Here is a 25,634-nt window from a genome sequence, read left to right as displayed (position 1 = left end):
TGGGGTTAGCAATGGGGGCGTCTTATAGAAGCCTCTCGATTGCTAACCTCTGGGCTTGATGTTAGCTGACAATACAAAGATGACATCAACCCCAACCCTATTACCCCACTTGCCACCCCACCAGGCCAAGTGGGAAGAGCACAGCTAAGCCCCAGATTTGGAGAATCTTATGGATGCGCCATTTCAGGGGCAGCTGAGGGCTTATGTTATTAGCCTGGGAGGGGGTTAATATCCACGGCCCCCCTCCCTGGATACTAATGTCAGCCCACAGCTGCCTGTTTAGCATTTGCTGGTTAGAATTTATAGGGGGAAACCTACGTCTTTTTTTCTGGGGTCACTGTAAACTAACCAGTAAAGGCTAAGCTAACAGCTGAGACCTGTTATTGATGGCCTGGGAACCTTTTGGGATATTGTCCCCTATCCCAGATTAGTATCAGCCCCCAGCCTTGGGCTTTCCCTCTGCTGGTTAGCAAAACTATCCCATGCAAAAAAATTTTATTTCATTTTTAATTTGAAACAAGATGTACACAGCAGGTGCTGAATACAACTTCCATCATTGTTGCCTGGTTGTGCTGATCTCAGGCGACAATGATGAGAACTTCCTTCAGCACCCTGCACATGGGAAAAGCGAGAACTGTATGGCTTTTTCCCAGACGCCGATACTTGTCATGCTGATGACACCCGGATGTCATCCGTGTGTCAGTGTACGAGACATTTTGGGCCCGTGCTGTTAAAAAAAAAAAAAGGACATATCTGCGGGTTTTTCACACAATCCATGTGTCTGTATTTGCAGTCCTTAAAAAACAGACCACATACAGACATGAAAAATGGACGTCTGAAGGGGGACTAAAGCTGTATGCAGTGGGCTCACCCTAGTGATTGCTCCCATGAAAGCTTCTCACAAAACAGAAATTAAATACATTGCACTGTGCAAGCAAAACACACGAAAACTATGGAATTGTACACATTAGTAAGATTTCCATATTAAAAGAGCCACACTGCAAATATCATTGTAAAACCCACAGGGCAGCGATATGGAAGCATGAACGATACAGAAGTAAGCTAATAAGATTCTGTGTCCACTTCAACCTGAAATACGAAGAGCTGGTGGAGAACAGGCCTCACCGGAGATTCACACCCCGGACCTGGCCTGATCACATATAACAACCTCCTTCTTGATCTCTCAGAAACCTGCAGAGTGTCCATGAGAAGCTTTGATCATCGTAAACTCAAGACCAGATCTAGCTACAATGCCCAAATACAAGTGCGGCCGTTACAAAGACAGTCCACAGTGGTCAAAAGAGGCTACTTTAATTATGAACCGTGGTGAGCCAATCCATTCCTGCCTTGCGGGCTTCAGGAGTAGTCATTATTTTAAATTAATTCTTCACAGCCAGAGGCTTCAACCATGTGAGAAGTCTCCAGTAACCAGGTTTATTAATCGGGTAACCTGGCGTCCTATATGTGATACCGCTCAGGGACTAAAGGTATATACAATACATTCACAAAACGCAGAATTGGTGAAAATACAAGGTGCTCATGTGGAAAGCTAACATAGTATATTGAAGTCTGTTCACACGAGGCTAGCGGTGCACGATGATCGTATACAATGGCAAATCAAAAATCTATTTGTCAAACATATCAACCTCTAATGGGCCCAATATACTGAAAAATAGCCCTCTTTTGGCCAATACGTGTCCACATACCATGTTTCCTGATGATTGGGATTGTGTGTCACTGGCCTAAAGTCTTAAATTCATAAAACGTCACAGTTGTCCTTTTAGATCACATCATTCCCACTTCTATTCCATCGTTTCTGACTTGTGTGTGACTCTGGATTTCAGCCACATTGCTTTGTCCGGCATTGCGTGCCGTTTTCCGACCTTGCAAGCCGGGTCCAGATACGACACCTGCGCCCTGTTATCACACGGTTTTGGCACGAGATGTCCTGAAGGAATAAAAAAGCAAGACTCCGGATGGTTGAAAACTTAGCACCGCTGTGGAAATCTGGAAGCCGATGTTCGGAAAGATTGATTGAGAAATTCAGAGTAGATTCTCTGAACCGTCGTTAACACAAAACTTCGTCCAATGTAGAAAATGTTTTTTTCCATCACAATTGTAAAATCTGTGGATTTATTTTAAAAGATTCCTAATGAGCAAATGTTCACCTGGCAAATGGGAGGATGAATCCACCAGATGACCTGATGGCGCCCGTACAGATTAATTACATGGATTACACCAGACGTAAAAATGTGAACTTATTAGATAATATTTGGAAGAGACTCTGCCCTGTGACTTGGACTCTGCACAAGTCACAATGGGGCAAAAAGGTCCAGAAAATGGTCACAGATGGCGGCTTTACACAGAGGCATGAATGTGGCTAGTTAGGCTCTTCCTGAATATTTCCCAAAGTACACCTAGTAGTCTTATAGCATAGTATAGGTTTCCGGCTCACCAGATAGAAAAGCAATTCAGATGTTTGACATTGCACTGAGTGAACATATTTCTAACTTTTTGGCCTTTGGCTGGTAACATTTTTTTTTACCAATGTATACAACGGTTTGGCTTTTCAGTGGCATATTCGTGTTGTTTGTGTTGAACATGGATATATGATACACAATGTGAACAGAGAAAGGAGGGAAAAAATCTTTTGTCCTATATAATGTCTCCTTAATAATTTTAGTCTTCTAATCGCTGCCTCTGTCCTGGAGAAACTGAAGCTTAATCAAATACGTTGTTATTTAGGATGCACCCGGGACGTGGCAGAGAGTCTCAGAGCAGTGCTTCACCTGCTGGGTTTGCATGTCCTGCCTTCCTCACTTTATATACTGTAAATCTACAAAAAAAAATCTATATAAAGTGATGGTGACATGAAATTGGTGCAAATTCCAGGTACTGGCGTACACTCGCCAAAATCATTCTGTCATGGTTAGGACATGGTTAATGTCCTGTTCTGACAAGGTTAACATTGCCGGCCTCTCTTTGGATCTGGGAGGGGTATTTATGCTCACTCCATACTGGCATTCTCTGTCAGTTATACTGCTATTCTGGTGTGTCTGATCCCTGGTGTGTGTGTACTCTGCATTGTTTGTTTTCTTCCCGTGTATGACCCGGCTTGATCCTTCACTCTGTACTCCGTCTCTCGTTTTTGGTACCATTGTCTTTTCTCGTTCTGACCTCCTGGCTTGGCTATCGTTACTCCGTTACAGTTTACCCCTATAGTACCGTCTAATACCTGTTCTGGTTTTCTGATCTATTGCTACGTCCTGACTATTCTTTCTGTCTAAGCCCTTTGGTACTGTCCTGCTATCTCGTGCTTTGACCCGGCTTGATCTGGTGTCTGTCTCTGTCTATGCTCCTTGGTAACATTGTCCTGTAGTTACCCTTCTAGGAGTTTCCCTGCAGCTCCTAGCTCTGTGGAGCTTAGGCCACGCCCCCAGCAGTCACGTGATTCAGGTCCTGGAGCATTCATTGTCACCACTGCTGCTCGCTCCGCAGGTATCTTTGTGCACCGTCTTTGTACTCAGGACACGCGCCCTGGCTCAGTGAGCAAGTGCAGTGCGGTGTTCCTGACACATTCAATAGTGATATGGGACAATAGAGGGCAGTAGTAAAATACAAAGTAACGGAGTGAGACCAGTGTGAATCTGCTCACGCCGAATGTTGCACAAAAATAACAACAAAAGTGACAGATACAGCCATATCCATCTGATATAAGGAGATTCAGTTGGGTCCCCCCTAGTTTTCTGTAAGGAAGTTGTATGCGGTCATAAATGTGTTTTCTATTTTGTAACCAAGATCTATAGGATCTTGTTTCTAGCACGGCCATCTTGTCTTTACGTTCCGCACTTCAGTGTACTACCATTTCACTTGCCACCAAGATGTCAGATAAAGCATCTCCGGATCTGCCGTAAATGCTGCTCCTGGGTTAAAGCACCAATTGTAAGTGAAAGGAAATGACTGCCCCGTCAGACCCACCTTCCCCTATTGAAGCACACATAAAACAAAAATAATAAAAGAAAAAAAAAAAAAAGTAATTGACTTTTTTTTTAATAAACGTTTTAATGCAGTAACTTTATTGCCAATCAAATTTGACAGAGCTCATTAAAGCGTTGTAAGCCAAGATCCTGGATATAGAGGCGGACTCTGGCATCGCTTTAAACGCGCTCCTTTATAGAAAGCATTAACTCGCTTTGGGCCTCGAGTTCGAAATGAAAGTCATGTCCATAAAAAGTGGAAGAAGTTGCTTTTATTTCAGTGTTGTGTAAGTCAAGACTGGGTTCACTGTGTTAAAATGAAACGAGAGCGGGGTTTAAGGAGCTCACTAATAAATACTCTGCGGACGTAGAAAACATGTTCCCACTTTATGAAACGCCGAATACCATTTTGGGGAGCGAATTACATTAGCAATAATTGTGCCTGTTAAGGGTTTTATTTTCCTTTTTTTTGGCAGCGGATCTCGTGGTATTGTGTTTAATGGCAGGCGCAGCGCCGAGAGACGTGAGATATGGAGAGACCGTGTTGCTGTGTGACAAGAGGGCAACATCTCAGCGTAGGGTCCTGCTTCACCTAATGCCGAAATCGTGACGACAGCTGCCAGTGTGACATGGCTGACGATGGACCCAATACTAATGCAGCATTACACAACACACATTTAATAAGGGTTGCATATCTGCATTTCCAGATATTTACATTGCAAACTAGGCGTTGCGATGTTTGTAACGTAAAGGGTGAAATGTACTCCTGCTATGCACCAAAAATACACCTTTACTTTGCAGTTTTAAAGAGCTTCATCTGTGCAGACGAAAATTGACAATAATTGACAGTTTTTGCAGCAAAGTTCTTTGCTATACAGCAAGAACCACAACCCAACTGTACATTTCTGAATGAAGTCTACGGCTACGTACAGGAAAGATGGGTCAGAAAAACAAAGGACGGCAAAGATTTATTACCACATGTGCAGAACTTGGGCTCTTATCAAGAGTAAAGGAAACAAATGGTGCTGAACGTGAACATCTACCTGTAGGATGGAGTTGGCAGATAAGGGACATCTCTCATATACAGTAGATACAGCGACATTATCGATTCATCTTCCCCGCAGATGAAGGCTACAGTAAAGTGATTTATGAGGTCCCCAGAGAAAGCGGTTACATACATATATAAAGGCCGAGACCCGGCCTGGTGACACCGCGATGCATGGGGCTGCTCAGCCCATAGACATGTTAGAAGTGTCCTCGGCCACATTGTTAATTTCATGGCGTTTAATCACATCAATGTTCAAAGTCGATGCAGGAAGACTGCGTACGCTTGTGTTTATGGAGGGCTGCAGACCATACACGACATTGGATTTCCTACATTAACTGTAAGAGAATCTTGGGAAAGAAACACAAGACATGACCTGATATACGCATGTGACAGCAAGGAATAGAAGCGGAGACTTCGGGATCCATGTGGGCCTGGGAGATCTGGAGAATTATCCAAATTACTTTTCCAAAAATAGGGACTGATGGACGTAGGGAAGGGATGAGAGCAGCACAATCATAATGCACCCCATTTATTGAAGAGTATAAATGGAACATCAATTCTGTAATCCCCATCCATAGGATAGATCATCAGCATCACGTCAGTGGGGGTCCGACACCCGGCAGCCTCACTGATCAGTTGATTGCCAGAGCCACCGAGCACTGGAAGTGCCACAGTGCCATACATGTGTAGTTATGGTGTAGTAGTGGTAATGCACCCGCTCTCCCTTTGGTTGTATGGCGGAGAGCCAGCAGTACCAGTCAGTCTGCTGTTTAATGGGGGTGTCAGGAACTGGACCTCAATCAGACATGCAATTGAATCAATATGTCCAGGGTGCCGTGTCACTAGGCCATGGCACCATTTTCTACACCACAAGGTTGAAATTTTGCTTTAAAAGTTGTGGAAAGAATTGAATTCCAAGAATCACCAGACTTAAGGTAGAAGTCGTCTGAACACGCCGATTTCAAGGGGATCAACCGGCCGTCTCTCCTGATAGATATGGGGGACGTAGTAATGACAGTTTGGACTTCAATCGCCCAATTCTCCCCTTGAAAAGCACATAGGCGAAACACGCATCGGGGCGTTTTGAGGTGGTGTCTGTGACTTGGAAGTTCACATCATGGGTAAGCATGGAGCTTGTATTAGCGCCACATATGTGACCTGAGCAATCTATCTATTTATTATACAAAGATAGAATTCCTTGAAATGGTTGTTTGTAATCACAGGATGATTGGTTGACCCATACTGGGGTCCAAAGTGGTTTTATTGCCCTATATGACTTTTTTATCACCACTGCTTTTCTTCTGCTTGGTGCATCCTCTTTCTTTAAAAACATCATGCATATGTCCTTTTTTGTTTGTGATATAGGTTTTGGAAATATATGTTCAATAAACTTTATTGATTTTATTTTTGAGTATTAGTGATTTATGGATACTCTGTATTCATCTTAAGGTTATATACGATTTAATCCACCATAAGTACATATATATGTGTTATTGGAGAGACAAGTACAGATATGTCTCTAGCCAGTCTTACTGTTTTTCTATGCTTTATGAATATTTGCTTCTATTCAAGAAAGAAGTCGTATGAACACACCGATTTCTGGGGGATCAACCGACCGTCTCTCCTGATAGATGATGTTGGGGGACGTAGTAATGACAGGTTGGACATCAATCGCCCAATTCTTTTACTCAGCAGGGAGACAATCAGCTGACATAATTCTGGCAGCGGCTCTCGTAGAGGGGCGCAAGTATTTCTGTGTACAGGTGAGTTGGAGAGAAAGTCACCGGACCAATGATTGTTGGGGTGACACCCATCTAAGGGGAGATGAACACACTTTAATAAAACGTGGCATGTAACCACAAAACTCTTTTGCCTATAAATGGTCTCTATTATTTCTGGTGGGTGTAGAAGGTTCACCCATTATGTATATAGCCAGTTTACTTTTCGTGGCTTTGTATATCAGAGTATATCATTAGGGCTGAAACTGGTCCAATATTGTCCAGAAGAGGATTCACCTCCCAGTTGTCTTTAGGCAACTGAAGCTTAAAAAAGCGCTGCATATAAAGAGCGGTCATTGGGGTTGTACGCTCTCCCTGAATGCAGATTCCAGGCTCATTTTCATCCACTTTGCATATTAGAAGTCACAGGATGTTTGGGTTCCTTGGAAAGACATTAGATCGATGCAGATGAATCACAGAAGTGCTGATAATGCAGAATTCTCACATCAGAGATACGACCAATGAATGTAAATGTATCCGTGTCTTCATTGTGTCTTACACTGAACTCTGATCCGATCTTAATCATAAAGATGGTGTCGGACAAGGAGCTCGCACAGGAAGCTTATTCTAATCGTTCCTTCCAAAATTTACTCTACAGTTCTAATCATTTCCGACAAGTAATAAAAGGAAATGCTGCAATAAATGAAGACTACGCGTCGCGTCAAAATCTAGGAAATAGGCTTGTTTTAGGGGTTTGCAGAAGTGTCACAAATTTCATCTCATTTATTGCAAAGCGTGAAATCCATATTGGACATCTGCATTATAAAATGACACGCCACAAATTAAAAGTCAATTTTTGTGAAACTCGTGGATAAGATTTCTTAGATTCTTAGAACAAGGACCCCCTACCCCATCCCTATTAATTTGGATATCTCAAAATGTGTTCTCCAAAACAGCCATATCCTTTACCTACATACCTAGTCTACACTTTCCCAATGAGAAGGACGATCGACTAAGGCTTCTTTTTCGCCAGGGGTGGACAGTTTGGAAATTTAATAGATTGATGATTTTGTCCTAGCAAATCAAGAACTACAATATTGCCCTCCAAGGTAAATGACCATTGCTGTTGGATTGCAAGTTAAATGAGGTTTTGTACCGTGCAAAGTGTCACGTGGAGCAGAAGATCTGGGGAGTTTCTTGTTAACTTCTTAGTCGTCTGTGAGATGATGGAAGCCGACGCTCTGGTGATTATTTCATGTACCTAAGAAGAAAAACAGGACAGCGGTCTGTGCATCGGTGTCTGCAGTGACTACATGAAATAAAGGCGAATGCAAAAATAAAGTTACACTTGTTGCACAGAGACATTTCCTTGCCATCTAATAGGTGATATGAACATTGGATTGATGTCCATCAGAACTCCTATGTCTAATGTCACAGTCTTCTGCGCAGGTAGATTTCTGGGCGCTGATTGATGCTTGTTTACACGAGATGATGTAGACTATATGGGGACAGACCATTGCTAATACTATTGATCTGTCCCTTTCAGTTTGCACATTGTCGGCAGCACATTCACATCCTAAGCAACGACTCTTATTAGTCGATATAAAGCGTGTGATTGGTCATTGGATAATTGCTGCAATGTTTATGTAAGAGGGTACAGAGACTGATTTGTCCCCTACACTTTCTGAACATGTTCCTGTAAAGCTGCTATATTTGATAATGTAATGTATATTTGACATATGTTATAATACTGATATATGGTGTAATGTATTGTGGATATATATGTATAGGTGTAGGGAAAGTAGTACTTTGATTAGCCCACTAGAGGGGGGCACAATAGAGTATGTTAGGAATTAGACAGACTTGTAGTATTTAGTTAATTTTGGAGGGGCCAACTGTGTGTAAGATAGAGAGAGTTTCCTGCATTGAGTCAGTAGGGCATGGGAACCTCGACAGGGCAGTTGTGCCACGCAACATTTAAGGAAAAAAGAGCCCAACTCGTCCAGGGCCTAGGAGCAACGGTCACTGATACGGTGAAGGAAAACAAGGCAGCCTCAACATGTGGCAGTCAGCTACGTAGGAAGACGCCTGAATGTCCGGGGCGAAACGGACAGGGAACTCCTAAAGATAGTCAGACTGGCCAGACAGAACGCTGCGGTACGACCCTGCAGTATTCCTAAAGAAGTGAGGGACAGCACAGGGAAAGAAAAAACCATGCTTTGTGAAGAATCTTGTGCTGTACCTAAGTGTGGACTGGACGAGCTGGGAAAAGAACAGCGTAAAATTGCTTATTTTAAATTGGAACTTGACTCTGCCTGTCTTTACATGGGACTTCAAGAACATGATCCCCAGCAAACCAGAGAGGACCCTGATGGACAAGAAAGCGGACAAAAAGGTACCCTGCAGAAGCGACATTGTGTGTATGTGGCGGGAGACCAGGGTGTGCCAATACTGCCACTCTCAGCCACGACTACAGCTCTGGTCCCTGTTACATTTACATAGATCATTAATCGGGAACGAGAGTTGCTATTAATACTAATTCGTCCACGTATCAACACGTGTAGGCATAGTCCCTACATCTGGGAAAAAGGATAAAGGAGGAAAGCAATGTCTCCCACTTTCCCCCTACCAGAGGTACCACTAGAATGGCTTGGCTCCAGTGGTTGGAGGAGACTGACAGCAGTGATATATGCACATCAGAGAGATGTTTACTGCATATTTTGAACTCGTCTTGAGGACCGTACAGCGGACAATCTGCGTCAGCCGGTGTGTATGCATCATGACAGCACCCCATCACGGAGCATTGCCAGCTTTTCTAACCTACCTGGTGATTTAGTAAAAAGTTTCTTTACTTGTAAATGTAAATCAATCTGCGTCTTCATTGTGCCTTACAATGAACTCTAATCAGGGTGGATAAAAATCTTGATTTTTTTAAAAAAATCAAAAAAATCAGATTTTTTTGATTTAAATCAGATTTTTTTGATTTAAATCATTTTTCTTTTCATAGACTTTAACCATCCCAGTAAAATGTCTGTTAAAAAAATAGGTTGTAAATTAATTGCCAGACTTACCACTAGTACTAGGCTCCTGGTGCATAAGAAGCTGTGGGGGTTCATTGACATTAGTTGTATCACTATCAACATCTTCATTTCCCTTCTGGTTGCAGTTTTCATAATGTGATTTCAAACGGCAAACAAGTCCTTGGATATCCTTTTGACAGTATTTGCACTTTGCTCTTGCACCTTTCTTTCCAAGATCTGCTGCTGGCATCTCAACAAAATGAACCCAAATAGGGTCTCTCTTACGACCTGCTGCCATGGCTCACACAGATCACTTATGAAGTTTGATTGTTACTACAGCCTGAGCCAAGCACTGCTGATGTTACTACAGCCTGAGCCAAGTACTGCTGACTATCCAACAAGTTTGGGCATGTCAACTGAATGCAGGGAAAAAGAAACTAAACCAAAACTGAAACCAAGCTAGAAGTGTGGAATTAAAGGGGCAGTATGAACAAAATGTGGAGGCTATTAATAGTTTATACAATTAAGACATGCTGCTTTTAAACACCTACCTATTGCCATATAGTAAAACAAAAAAGATTTTTTACTTACTTTGGGGTCCCCCCCTCACCCTGGCGTTAGATCGTTGCCCCTAGTTTCGTCCGTGTAACTATGGGCGCACATGCACACTGCTCTCACTTCTCATTTTAATCGTGATTTATATTAAAAAAAAACCTTTTGATTTAAATCAGTGATTTAAATCATGATTAAAATCATGATTTAAATCGATCCGATTTAAATAGAAAAAAATCTTTTGATTTAAATCGTGATTTAAATCATGATTTAAATCGGCGTGATTTAAATCAATCCACCCTGACTCTAATCTGATCTTCATCGTAAAGATGGTGTCGGACAAGGAGCCTGCAAAGGAGGCTTATCCTAATCATTCCTTCCCAATTTTACTCTTCAATTCTGAAAATTTCCTACAAGTAATAAAAGGAAATGCCAGAAATATATGAAGACTCTGATGCGCCAACATCTAGGATATCAGCTAGTTTTAGGGTTTGCAGATGTGTCACACATTTCATCTTGTTTATTGCAAAAGACTGAAATCCATATTGGACATCTGCATTAAAAAATGCCACGTTGCAATTATAGGTCAATTTTTGTGCAACTTGTGAATAAGATTTCTTCGACTCTTACCCCATCCCTATTAAGATGGATATCTGAAAATGTGTTTTCCAAAACAGCCATTTTCTTACCCATATACCCCATCTACCCTTTCCCAATGGGAGGCACGATGGACTTGGAGGCCCTGTTTTCAGTAGGGATGGACAGTGTGGAAATTTAACAGATGTCCTGTCCTACTTTTTTCATTTGCATTTATTGCACCATGAAATGAAATAATATAAAAATGAAAGGTCTGGGGTAACAGGAGACATGACTTGTTCAATCTGCTACATCACCCTTGAGACACGGGCATCTCCCGGACACACTTTCTCTCGCAGTTTAGGTAGATAAAGATTACACGCCGGCCTGAATTGCATCAAACAGCTGGGAATCAACGTGATGGGATCTACATTATACCGAGCACATGTTTTGTTTTTTTTCTAGATGCCTATGTATGGAGTAACATGGACTTCTGACCTATTGCATACAGGTATAACTGATGAATACTGTAAATGGCAGCAAAGGGCACATCTGATGTACTGTATGTGCATGAAGCTTCCCTGCAGCATACAGTAAACAAACCCTGCAAAAATAGGGTAGTACCTGACTACAGCTTATAGGTCTGTACCATCCTAATAATGAAAGAACACAACTATTAGACATTATAGCATTAATAACTATAGATTTACAGTTACAGTTCTGCCATCTGTGATTACACCAAACAAGTGCAGACCGGCAGCGGCCACAAGCTCGCTCCTCAATGTCCAAATCCCTCACCGCTCCTCAAAAAAAAAAACACCAAATGTTAGCACATCAATAAAACATTTCCAGAACCATTAGTACTCATTATGACCACATGAAAAGTTTCCACAAACAGATGAATGCCAGTCACAGCCGTGGCCCAAGCGGACAGACATTGGCAGTCATTTCATTGCACGCGGTGCTTGCAGTTGCCTTTTCTGGCAGGGTCCCGGTGGAGCTCATTCTGAGCTTATTTTCTGAACAGGCCTCAAAGGTGAAGACTTGAAGACTGAAGCAACAGCAAACTCCTTGGTTGCCAGTGGCTGAATGAGGTCAGTGCATCTCGTGTGGTGTCAGGAGGTTTGTGCACGATATAGAGAGGCTCAAGATGCAGACGTTTGACTTTATGTGATACCTCCCCGATGTAAGCAAAGCTGCTGAAACCAGCAATGTAACAACACACTGTCAACACATGATACAAATTATCATCCCCTGGCAAAGGCAACACATTCATCTCTACACACCACAGAAATAGGAACCTTCAGCAGCACCAAAATCTAACGCATCAAAGGTTACTAATCGTTGCTGCGGAATTTACACTGGATTATCGAGATGACAGACAGACAAGGCTCTGAAGGAAGAGGCGCCAATTCTGTGCTGCAAAAAGTATGAGAGAAACTTGCAATGAACGAATGTGGACCATCCATACTGCCACGATCACAAAGTAATCTTGCCCCAAACACATCCCTACAGAATTACTGCAATAGCCTGCGGTGATTGCAAATGATAAATGCAGGTTCACGTCTATCACCGGCGCGCTGCGCAGGGCACGGTACATTACGCGGCTCCCCCAAGAATCACTTCTACATCTAGCCATGCGCTCGGGATCACCTCTACGTCCAGCCACGCTCCTGGAATCACCTACAAAATCACCTCTACGTCCAGCCACACTCCCGGGATCACCCCCAGAATCACCTCTACATCCAACTGCGCTCTTGGATTCACCTCCAGAATCACCTCTACATCCAGCCACGCTCCCGGGATCACCCCCAGAATCACCTCTACATCCAGCCGTGCTCCCAGGATCACCCCCAGAATCACCTCTAAATCCAGCCGTGCTCCCAGAATCACCTCTATAATCCCCTCTTAGCCTCTACGTCCAGCCGCGCTCCACAGATCACTCCCAGAATCACCTCTATGTCCAACCGCGCTCCCAGAATCACCTGTATGTCCAGCCGCGCTCCCGGGATCACCATGAGAATCACTTATACATCCAGCCGCGCTCCCGGGATCAGACCCCCCCCCCAAAAAAAAAAAGATCACTTCTACATACAGCCACACTCCTGGAATCACCCCCAGAATCACCTCTACGTCCTGACGCGCTCCCGGGGTATCACCCCCAGAATCATCTCTACATCCAGCCATGCTCCCTTGATCACCCCCAGAATCAACTCTACATCCAGCCACGCTCCAGGGCTCACCTCCAGAATCACCTCTACATCCAGCCGTGCTCCCGGGATCACCCCCCAGAATCCAGCCACGCTCCCGGAATCACCTCCAGAATCACCTCTACGTCCAGCCGCGCTCCCAGGATCACTCCCAGAATCACCTCTACGTCCAACTGTGCTCTCGGAATCACCTTCAGAATCGCCTCTACGTCCAGCCACGCTGCCGGGATCACCCCCAAAATCACCTCCACATCCAGCCACGCTCCCAGAATCACCTCCAGATTCACCTCTACATCCAGCCACACTCTCGGGATCACTCCCAGAATCACCTCTACATCCAGCTGCGCTTCCGGTATGAGACCACCCCAAAAAAAAAATCACCTCTACATATAGCCACGCTCTCAGAATCACCTCTATGTCCAGCCACACTCCCGGGATCACCCCCAGAATCACCTCTACATCTAGTCGCGCTTCAGACCCCCTAAAAAAAATCACCTCTACATTCAGCCATGCTCCCAGGATCACCCCCAGAATCACCTTTGCATACAGGAGTAACCCCACAAACTACACAAGTGTCTCACTTCAAGAGTAATGGCCTTCCTACTTGTCCCTTTTCTTCACATTTATTACATGTGCAATAAAAACTTACTATAATGCTCCTGTGTAGTATCTCTCAGCAGGGGCGGCCCATCGCCTCTTTGCATGAAGTGGTCCTTCTTTTAGATAAATGATTCTCACCTTTGTCACCTCTATCCTCATTTACTAAAGTCCCCCTTTTGGAAAAGATCAATAGATTTGCATGAATAAATATATTTTTTGCGCCTTACTATATATTAAGTCACATTCTGAAAATCATTCAGCAATTTGTACTGGTCATGTATGAAGAAGGAACATGTATGTCATTAAAACATGCCAGTGAATCCTGTGCCAATAGCCTTTCCAAACTCCGTCAAACACACGTTCAGTTCATACATGCATGTATTCTGAGAGAGACAAGTATCCCGTTACCACACACCATTTTGTCCCCGCTTCAGTCCCATCTGGCAGTGGCTTATGCCAGAGAACCAATGATTGGGCATATTGAAATTCAACATGCCTCACCCTCCTTTTTCACCAATGATATTATCTAAATGAACATCTGCAGAACATCCTATGGTTAAACAATCTCCCCAGAAGCAACGTGTTCGGTCAGTAAGTCTAATGTGAATGGTCTCCTACCCTGTTCTCTGAATACAATGATATAGGAGTGCTGACCTGGAGTATACAGCAAGAGCTGAAAACTGACTGTGTCAGAGCACACAGGTGCATCACTGCAGATACAGGGATTCCCATTACATGTATTTAAGATCGCTCTAATTTACAAAGAATAACAATGATGCTGCAGTAATGAGAATTTGCTCCGAATATTCCAGTCTCTAAGATGCACTGGAATCACGGAGATTTCTATGGACTGTCAGTAGTATCAGGCAGCGTAGATTGCACTGCCCCTAGTAAGTAGTCAGGTGTTTCCCACCCTGTAATAGGAAGGATTCATCCCAATGTCATTAGCTGCATCTCGGGGCCTGCGGTCTACAATTCCAGGTGTGCTTCTAGACGTAGCATCCACTTTAATAGAGAACTGTGCTGATTCATTGCAGCAAACGGGCCCAGAGGCTCCAGAGCGGCCGCTCACAACAGCCATCAGCCAACATTTCCCCCAACGCCTAATTAACAGCCAGGCTGACAGTGCTTCATCTCCATGGGAGGCCCGGGCTATGGCCTGGAAACATAGTGAAAGAGACAGAGCGGGCGTCTCTTAGGGAAAGCAACGCCATTCCCAATACTCCTATGTGCCTGTGCGCGGAAGGAGGGAGGATTTATTAGAGTATACATTTGCACAACCGCAAAAAGCTCTCAGCAGTTTCCCCACCCCTCGGAAATGCTTAAAATATACTACAAAATAATGATTCCTTAGAAAAAATCCGGGAGGTGGAGAATATGTCCAGAGCCTCCACGCAGAACAGTGAGGGGAAATCAGACATCCAAAAGTAAGGCATATAAATGTGGGACCAACCTCCAGAAAAGAGTCCAGAGGCTGAAAAATGGCCTAATCCCTAGCAGTACCAGGTACATGTGTCTGAACACATTTATGGCAGCTGCGGGGACGATCTGCCCAGCTATACAAGGAGCCTGGCTATAAAAATAGAAGCCATTTCCAGGTAATGGATCCAAGATGAACACATTGCTAATGGCAGAAAAGGGCATTTTGTTGTAATTCTGTTCTAGCATCACATGCAGAGGGAATCTGACGACCCGGCGGAGGGTGATGGTCCATACAGGATATCTTACTTAATGGGTGCAGAAAATCTGCAACATCGAAAACTTATCCAAAACCTCATCGAGGGAACGTAGAATAGCACTACAAACTGTAATACATTAGTTTCATAACACTTGGGTACAAGTCTGTTTGGGACCAGAATAGTCCTTTTTTTGGATTTCATCACTATATTTGCGTTTAATTTTTTTGTTCTTTTTAAATAATTAGCAATCAAATGTGTCTGGACCTTCTACTTCTCACAAGTGAAGGTTTATTACACTTGTATACAGTAGACAATCTTCTACAGGATTCATTAAGACTTCGCCCGCCAGTCTAAATGAACAGGACCGCTGGAGTAAGAGGTGCCTGATTCGTAAAGGGGTGCCCGACACATTCCACGAATGCAAAGTCCATTTTGGGGAATATTCTGCCTTCAGGCACGCTGACACGATGTGCAATCCAGCATACAGTATAAATCACAGCTCTGTCTTCCAAAATAAGCAGACTGTTCTCTGTAGTCTAACTTCTTTATTTGTGAAGAGTATAGAACATGCGCGGTAAAACTACAAGGAATACAAATAACATGCATAAGTATTGGACAGATGATCACAGCTAACACAATCACAGGAAGTGTACATTGTGATGCAAACATTACATAGGAATACATTAGTTTATGATTACATTTACTGAGAACTGGCAACTAAAGGGTTAATGACATCTTTTGGCTGCTAGACAGTAAATAACACCTCTCTGAATCACTGCATTGCAAGAAAACACTGACTCTTACCAGATATGCTTTAGCCGGGTAGTGACTCAAGTAGAGACGTTGCAGGAAAAACAAAGGTTACACAGGAGGACAAAATAACATGTGCATCCTATGAGATCCACAAAAGGAAAATGGAGTCCGCTCCTCCCAGAATACACTGCTTCGTTTCCACAAAGCACTGCTTCAATCCCACAGTGCATTGCTTCTGTCAAAGTCACAGACTTTAAATGCTACTTAGGACGTAGCTATAAATTCAGCCACCACTAGATGGTGCTATAAATAACCCAGCAATAATACAAACATATCGCTTTATTCAGAGCACATAACACAAACAGACAGCCCTATATCAGAGGGCAGAACAGGGAAGCTGACGATATAAACGCCAAAAGGCAGTTTTACTTTTTGCAACATTTGAAGTTTTTTTTACGCCAGAAAAAATGGCAAAAACACCTTTCTGAATCGGGCACACTGTGTCCTTATGGTTTGCTACAATGTATCAGTGCAAAAAGGAGACATGCGGGACAAGGCTGCACAGGTGAGATATAATTCTAGAGTTATACTCAAAAATGGATGAAAACTCTGTCTGTGCTTCATTAGTAAAAAAAATGAATCAGTTTTCCATTCAATTTAGATCAGTTTTCTATGGACTCCTAGAAAGGGACCTAAGGGAGACTCGTCTGAGATTATATGATGAAAGCAGGGCCTGCTGAGATTTTCTCTAAACAGACAATCCATGCGAAAAAAAAAAACAAATTGCAGGTTTTATACTTTAGAGGTTTCAAGTGCTGCTGTGAAGCTCGTCGGACCACTGTATCTCACCATCCTCCTCCGACGCTGGAGAAGCAAAGCTACGGCTGCCAGCAACAAGGGAGGGCGCTCAGTCCTGACCAGAGGTACGACCTCACCAATGGTCCGAAGAGCAAACAGGAAGCAGAGAGGAATAAGAGCGGTGAGTTCCTGAAGAAAGAAAATACAACAACCCTATAAGGCTAGTTTCACACTAGCGTTTCTGCCTTCTGCGCACGGCCGCCGATAAGCCCTGCCCCCTGCCGCGCCCCCTCCTGACATCACCGCCTATTATCGCACATGGCCGCATGCGATCTGTGCACCCTATCTTTAATATAGGGTGCGCAGACCGTGCGCTAGTAGGATTTTTGAGTGCGCTGCACACTTTTGAAGGTGCGACGAGAGCGCCAAAATGCAACATGCTGCATCGGCGCACCTACAAAAGTGCGCAGCGCACTCAAAAATCCTACTAGCGCACGGTCAGCGCACCCTATATTAAAGATAGGGTGCGCAGATCGCATGCGGCCATGTGCGATAATAGGCGGTGATGTCAGGAGGGGGCGCGGCAGGGGCGGGGATTATCGGCGGCTGTGCGCAGACGGCAGAAACGCTAGTGTGAAACTAGCCTTAGCCTTCTCTACATACAACTGGACACTCTACTATTTTGGCTCCACATGCAGCATGTCCAGCAATGTTTTTCATGCAGCCAGATGTTATCTGCAAGTCAACAGAGAAATATTAAACACAATACACACCAAACTTTTTTTTTTCCTTGTTTGCTACCCTATTTGTGCATTTGTGGGACTTATTTTTTTCACCCTGAGGTCCTGAGGAAGTGGCAGCTTTGCCACGAAACACGTCGGCACAATAAAGCTTTCAAGAATATTTCTGTCCTTGTGTGGTCAGTGCGGATACATTGAAAAACCCGGTCTTTTTGTTCCTCCTTTGTAGTTTGGGGGAGAAGCATTGGCCAGGTCCACATTCCATTTGGGATGAGTTTGCAACTGATCCAGCTGAAAATAAAAAGGATCAAACAGATAAAAAAAGAACATTTTTAACAGACCTGCCAAATGGATCTGTTTAAAGAGTGAAATTTTAGTGCCGTCTGGTGTCTTTTTTTTTTTACTAGAAGGGTTTTTGTTCTGGGCTCACCGATTTAAAACAGATCAGTTATGCAGAAAGCATAATTAATAATGACGGTCAAGACCCATTTCCCATAAGCTTTAATGTAAAAGAAAAAAATAAATGAATTTGGACCAGATTCTTACATTTCTGATGCACTTTAAAATTGAAATAAAATTTGAGCTTTTTTACTCGAGTCCAGGCCATGTTTCGAAAAGTAGGCAAAGCTGGGGACACAGCAAGCCCCTGACTAATTCATGATAGTTTACACCACAAAGGTGGTGGAAATTGTGGCAGAAATGTATTCCTGTTCCTGACTGGAGTAATATTTCTGGCAGTTGAAGGATGCACTAATTTCATTACAAAGTGCACTCATCTTAATGAATCTGGCAAATTATTTTTTACAGCAGTACACAGTTCCTCAAGACAAGCATGCAAAACACCAATCTTGACTCAGGGCCTTGAAATCGACTGAAGGTTGGGAGTTTTTTTGTTTTAGTCTGTTCAAAAAATATGTAGCGGATGGAACGGATGCAAGCTGAAGACATTTTTCTCAGAGAAGCATGCATGGCTTATAAGTCTCCTCACTATGACATGCCAGGCCTGGCTTCTCACTCTCAAGGAGAAACGTTACAGTCCAGAGCTTCTCACCTAGCATAATCAGATATCATACTTTGCACTGATGAGGGACAAAATCCCGAAACAGTGTCTGCAAATTGAGATTCTGGTTTGGCCTTTATCCCAATTCATATTGCAAGGCTCGTTAAAGGGTTGATAATGACTTTTAGGATTGCTGCTTCCAACAAGTGGCACTTGAGTTCTAGTCCTCTTCCTCTCTGAAGAGACAATTTGCATATTTAAATTTCCCAGAGGCGCATGCATGGCTTATAAGTCACCTCACTCTGACACGCCAGACTTGGCTTATCACTTGCCACAAGGAAAAATGTTATCCCTTAGACCCATAGGGAAAGAAAACACAACATTCAATTGAAAGAGTCCTGTAACTGAACGTTTTACTTCCATATCTTTGAGTCTCAAAAGGATCAGAAAAGTGTAAATGTGAACGCAGCCCTACGTGGGGATCAGTCCGGCAGCTCTCCAGCGCTGAATTTTCCACATGTTGGACCTGACATGGCCTCTAATGGCCTCTTGGCTTTTAAGGCTAGACATTAACCCGCTTCATTCGCCATGTGCATTTCCTGGCCGTCTGGTTAGAGGCTCATAAACAGGAGCGCACGTTGCGTCCTATGATGGAAAAGAAATAAATGCATGCTGAAGGCAGCTCGATATAGCAGCGCACAACAGCCCGTGACATTCAGAGTCATATTTACAGCTCTTCAGAACTGGATCTTACAGGCGCCGTGCTAAATATCTGAGCAGAAGATTAATGGAGCAGGCGTGGACAACACCCGCTACATGTCAGGAAATGCCTATTCTGAAGGCGCAGGCTGCTTTGGCACATTGGCTGCCGCCAGCCCCGAGGATGAAATCTGACAAGTTAGGAACAAGCAGCGGGACGGCCGCACGCTTCTTCTCACTGCACAAGGCCGATAAATAAGAGAAAGTTAAAGCGCCCTGAAGTAGTGAGCGCCACACTGTTTGGCCTCAGGCAGATGAGAGGCAGAGACGGAGGAAATGCGCTGCCCGCCAGCTCTGAAACAGTGGGATTAATAACGCATCAATTTTAATGCAGCGGCCTTTTTTTCTGCTTCACAAACAGCAAAGTGAATGTTTGAGCATCTCGGCGGGGGGCTAATGAGCAGTCTGATTACTTATTCAGATTTCTACATGCAGACATGTTCCGTCCTGGAGAGGGGGATGGAGGAGGCTTCACTCATAATGCCATGGAAATGAAGGCAAGAATACCGGTATTGGAAATTACAGGAGGAAATGGATATTACGCCGTCTCCTTTGTCCTTATAATTCATGCAGGAGCTTCTTATTGCATTAAAGAATTGCATAAAATGCCTGGAGAATGTCAGACTTCACTATATACACAGCCAGGAGGCGAGAGGATAGGAGCAGAGAACATGTATACATATGGCCATGTGCATGACAATGGGGATGCTAAAAGGGACAGTGCACACTTCATGTATTACACTGTGCTGCCCCCTGCTGGATGCCGTCCATATCTGTGTCATATCTGTCCATAAGTGGCTCTCAGACTATTACACCATATGAAAGGCATTTAACCCCTTCATGAACTAGTAGCTTGTCCTTTACTGTATCCTACCAGTATGGGTGCATTCACACATTGTGGATATGTAATGTATTTCTACATCTCAATGCTGTGAGTGCGTTATTACTATTGGTATAGTAGGGCTAAACGATCAATAAAAGCCAATATACGTGTACAGTGACCATTCCTGTAATTACCAAATATGGAGGTTTAATTACATTGTCCACATGTTCTTGGAAGAGGATGACAAAATAATCTGGAGTGCCAAAGAAAGGAGACCGACTGGCTGACAGCTTCTCCTTCTGACTCCCTTCGGCCATACACATGCACACTTAGTTCGCTGAGCGTGCATGTGGTCTCAACAGGGAGAGTGGATAAATTTGTTTCAAGACCCCTCTGTCTTTCTACACACCCATCTATTTTCATTTGGGTAGATCTGCATCCCCTTCTTCCAAAACCTCTGCATACACGTCTTTTACCCTCTGAATTATTGTGGACCTCTGCGCCACTGAAACTCCAGGACCTTTGTATTCATTTCAAGTACTCCCAGCCCCCTCCAGACATCAGTCCTCCTACACATCCATCTAGTATCCTCTTGGTTACTCTGTCCCAACCTCCAGATCCCTCTGGGTAATTCTGTCACCTTCCTCCAGGCCCCTCTGTCCTCCTATCCATCCACCTAAATTCTAATATCCTCTGGGTAACTCTGTCCTTACCTCCAGACCTCTCTGTCCTTATACACACCCATCTAATATCCTCTGGGTAACTGTCCCCACCTCCAGAACCCTCAGTCCTCCTACACATTCATCTAATATCCTCTGGGTAACTCTGTCACCTTCCTCCAGGCCCCTCTGTCCTCCTATCCATCCATCTAAATTTTAATATCCTCTGGGTAACTCTGTCCTCACCTCCAGACCTCTCTGTCCTTATACACACCCATCTAATATCCTCTGGGTAATTGCCCCCACCTCCAGAACCTCAGTCCTCCTACACACCCATCTAATATCCTCTGGGTAACTCTGTCCACACCTCCAGACCTCTCTGTCCTTATACACACCCATCTAATATCCTCTGGGTAACTGTCCCCACCTCCAGAACCCTCAGTCCTCCTACACACCCATCTAATATCCTCTGGGTAATTCTGTCACCTTCCTCCAGGCCCCTCTGTCCTCCTATCCATCCATCTAAATTCTAATATCCTCTGGGTAACTCTGTCCTCACTTCCAGACCTCTCTGTCCTTATACACACCCATCTAATATCCTCTGGGTAATTGCCCCCACCTCCAGAACCCTCAGTCCTCCTACACACCCATCTAATATCCTCTGGGTAACTCTGTCCACACCTCCAGACCCTTCTGCCCTCCTACACACCCATATAATATCTGCTTGGTAACTCTGTCCCCCACTCCAGACATCTGTCCTCCTAGACACCCATCCAATATACTCTGGGTAACTCTCCCCACTTTCAGACCATTCTGACCCCTACACATGCATCTATTATCCTCTGGGTAACTCTGTCCCTCCCTCCAGACCACTCTGACCTCCTACACATTACCCATCTTATATCCTCTGAGTAACTCTGTCCCCATCTCCAGATCCTTCTACACACCTATTATCCTCTGGGTAACTCTGTCCCTTCTTCCAGACCCCTCTGTACTCCTAAACACCCATCGAATATCCTTTGGGTAACTCTGTCCCAACCTCCATACCCCTCTGTCCTCCTATACACCCATCTAATATCCTCTGGGTAACTCTGTTCCCACCTCCACACCCATGTGTCATCCTACACACCCATCTAATATCCTCTGGGTAACTCTGTCCCCATCTCCACACCCATCTGTCCTACACACCCATCTAATATACTGTACTCTGGGTAACTCTGTCCCCACCTCCAGACCCATCTGTCCTACACACCCATCTAATATACTCTGAGTAACTCTGTCCCCACCTCCAGACCCCTGTGTCCTCCTACACACCCTCTATTATCTGCTTGGTAACTCTGTACCCCACTCCAGACATCTGTCCTCCTAGACACCCATCCAATAGCCTCTGGGTAACTGTCCCCACTTCCAGACCATTCTGTTCCCCTACATGTGCATCTATTATTCTCTGGGTAACTCTGTCCCTCCCTTCAGACCACTCTGACCTCATACACACCCATCTTATATCCTCTGGGTAACTTTGTCCCCATCTCCAGATCCTTTGGTCCTTTTACACACCCATCTATTATCCTCTGGGTAACTCTGTCCCCACCTCCAGACCCCTCTGTCCTCCTACCACCCATCTAATATCCTCTGGGTAACTTTGTCCCTCCCTCCAGACCCCTCTGTCCTGCTACACACCCATTTATTATCCTCTAGGTAACTATACGTCCAGTTGTTCAAAACAAGTACACTTCTGTTAACCTCTGTAATATTCTGTACCTCTCCTTACCCACTGCCCTCCAGAATCGTATGTCCCCTTCAGGGACTCCCACCCCCCTCCAGACATTTGTCCTCCTACACACCTCTCAATTTTCCTTGGGGTAACCCTTTCCTTTCCCTTTTGCATTTCCTTCTTTCTCCCAACCCCAAAACCCTCTCAGTCCCCAAAATACTCTTCTGTTATCCTCTTGAGTCTTCTGCACCCTTCTCGACCACCAGCCCCTCCAGACCCTTCATGTATTACCAGTCTATCCTCCTAGACACTTCTCTCTCATCTTCCAGATTGCTTTGTCCGTCCACTCCTGATACCGGTCACCTTCAAGACTTTATGGCCACCTCTGACTGTGACCCACATAAGGACAAAAGATTGCTATATTGAAATCCAATATGTCTGATCCCTCTTTCCCTCGCCATCTGCTATCGGGGGGGGGAAGAAGTCAGGATAATCTCATGCATGTTAGTCAGCCGCTCCCACACCTTTACAGCCAAGACCACCGATACAAGCATGGATAATCAGTAGATGCACTAATAACTTACACTGCAAATATAAATTAGATGACAGACCATTGTTAAATCACAGTGATAGCGTATAGAATGTTAACATCATAAAGACTAAAGCAAGAAATGGCAGACCCTCTAATACAGTGTTTCTCAACTCCAGTCCTCAAGACCCACCAACAGGTCATGTTTTCAGGATTTCCTTAGTATTGCACAGGTGACGGAATTAATGCTTGAGCAGGTGTTGAAATCACCTGTGCAATGCTAAGGATATCCTGAAAACTTGACCTGTTGGTGGGTCTTGAGGACTGGAGTTGAGAAACACTGCTCTAATACATAAGGGAAGAAAATATCCCATGGAGTTGGCATAAGAATGGCTTCCACTGAGGCTTTTCTGCCTCTATCAAGCAACTGCTCTGCTTTATTGTAGCGCTCGCTCTTTGTTCTACGTGGCAGTAGCACTTTGGTTGTGGCATCATTGTACATCCTCTATTCAGCCTCTCTGGCCACGTGCCTGGGACATCTCTAGTTATCGCCGTTAGGCTTTATTACCGATAATCGGTCAGAGCAGGTAGAGGCACATAATAATGTTTATAATTTCCTATATTACTACAGTATAGCGGTCTCTAAATGCTGCCCATTGTCCTCCCAGTGGTGACGCCGCACTCCGCATAATACAGATGTCCCCAACACAATAAGCATCACAAAACAATCACTGACCTCAGGGAGACCAGTCAAAAGAAAACACTGTGGCAGCCGGCAAAGGCGCTCAATCAGTGAAATCCTAGGTGCATATTTCCCTGGGAAATACGAATATGCAAATAAAGTCTGTGGAGCCTCACTTAAGAGTCTCAAACATGGGACTAGCCAGATCTTCCTCCAGGGAAGGACCCAGCCAAGGGGTGGCTCCTTTCGGAAACCACCATTACCACCATATTAAGTGGCCCTTTAAGTCAATATCAAGCTCTTTACGAGTTTACAGATATGACAAGGGAAATACCAAGGCCAGGTATCCATCCACAGACAGCTGTTTCGGGGTGTTGCCCCTCATCTGTGTGGAGTAGGATTCTGGCTAGGTGGGAGCAATGCCTAGTAGACCAACATCACGAAACAATCACTGACCTCAGGGAGACCAGTCAAAGAAAACACTGCGGCAGCCAGCAAAGGCGCTCAATCAGTGAAATCCTAGGTGCATTGCTCCCTGGGAAATACGAATATGCAAATAAAGTCCGTGGAGCCGCATTTAAGAATCTCAAATACGGGACTAGCCAGATCTTCCTCCAGGGAAGGACCCAGCCAAGGGGTGGCTCCTTTCGGAAACCACCATTACCACCATATTAAGTGGCCCTTTAAGTCAATATCAAGCTCTTTACGAGTTTACAGATATGACAAGGGAAATAGCAAGGCAAGGTATCCATCCACAGACTGCTGTTTCGGGGTGTTGCCCCTCATCAGCGTGGAGTAGGATTCTGGCTAGGTGGGATCAATGCCTAGTAGACCAACATCACGAAACAATCACTGACCTCAGTGACTCTTAAATGAGACTTGTGTTTGAGACTCTTAAATGAGGCTCCACGGACTTTATTTGCAACACAATAAGCATAGCAGTCCGAACACTAGCACTGCTGTCACCTCCGCTGCAGAGAAAAGAGAATTATAAGAAACTGATGACACCTCTGGGCTCAGACGCATTAAAGCCCTGGGAAGTAGATGTAGCCACTACCATACTGCTGCCTGTAGTGGTGTACCAACAACGTTTGACCATTCATGCCCACTGTGGACACATTTTTAGGCCACCTCCGTATGTCTCGTTACAAATATCAGCATTAATTTTTCTTGCATTGTACCAAAACACACAAAATATGGAATCTGTTCGAACTTCCCCCATATACAATAGTATAAAGGAGGCACAGCTTCTAGACGAGAATATCTCAACAAGTATGCCACCCTTTGGAACCTGTACAATAGTGTTATTATCAGTGCATCATACTAATCAGTTTCTCATCTTTATATGGTTGATGTCATTTCCACAAACTTTGCATAAATTAATAAAACAAGAGACCATAAGAAACTTTGTAAGATGTATCAGGGAAATTTGCTTCTATCTCCACTCAGGAGCCACAATTTTTTCACTCTCCTGATCTTCAGAAATCATTCCATCTTGCTCAAAAAATGGACCCCTATCTTACGGAGGAATCAGATTACTGCTGCTGACTAACGAAGTCTATGAAAAAAGGAGATAAAAAAAGAGAGAGGCAAAAAATATATAGATCGTGCAGCTGCTTTCTAGTTCGTGTTTTATATCATCTGAGTGCTGGATTCACAGTTTTATTATTTATATAGCGCCATTAATTCCATGGTGCTGTACATGAGAAGGGGATTACATACAAAGCTATAGATATCGTTAACAGTAAACAAATTTACAATGACTGACTGGTACAGAGGGGAGAGGACCCTGTCCTT

At 44.1% G+C, this 25,634-nt stretch overlaps 1 protein-coding gene across 31 annotated transcripts in view; it reads right to left on the bottom strand.

Moving 5' to 3' along the window:
* PKNOX2 (PBX/knotted 1 homeobox 2) overlaps positions 1-25,634 on the bottom strand; it is a 485,162-nt gene that overhangs the window by 148,184 nt on the left and 311,344 nt on the right. For 5 of the 31 annotated variants that reach the window (XM_073584929.1, XM_073584928.1, XM_073584926.1 and 2 more), the window contains one exon: positions 7,900-8,004. The exons of the other annotated variants lie outside the window; for them this stretch is intronic. The gene's annotated coding sequence lies outside the window, so the exon portion shown is untranslated. The remainder of the gene's footprint in view (positions 1-7,899; positions 8,005-25,634) is intronic. 31 annotated transcript variants of the gene reach the window in all.

Source organism: Dendrobates tinctorius, unplaced genomic scaffold (genome assembly GCF_039654945.1).
Source record: "Dendrobates tinctorius isolate UK_male_01 unplaced genomic scaffold, ASM3965494v1 ptg000086l, whole genome shotgun sequence".
Taxonomy (NCBI): Eukaryota; Metazoa; Chordata; class Amphibia; order Anura; family Dendrobatidae; genus Dendrobates; species Dendrobates tinctorius.
Note: the sequence above shows the minus strand (reverse complement) of the source record. Positions and strands in the feature narration are given on the sequence as shown.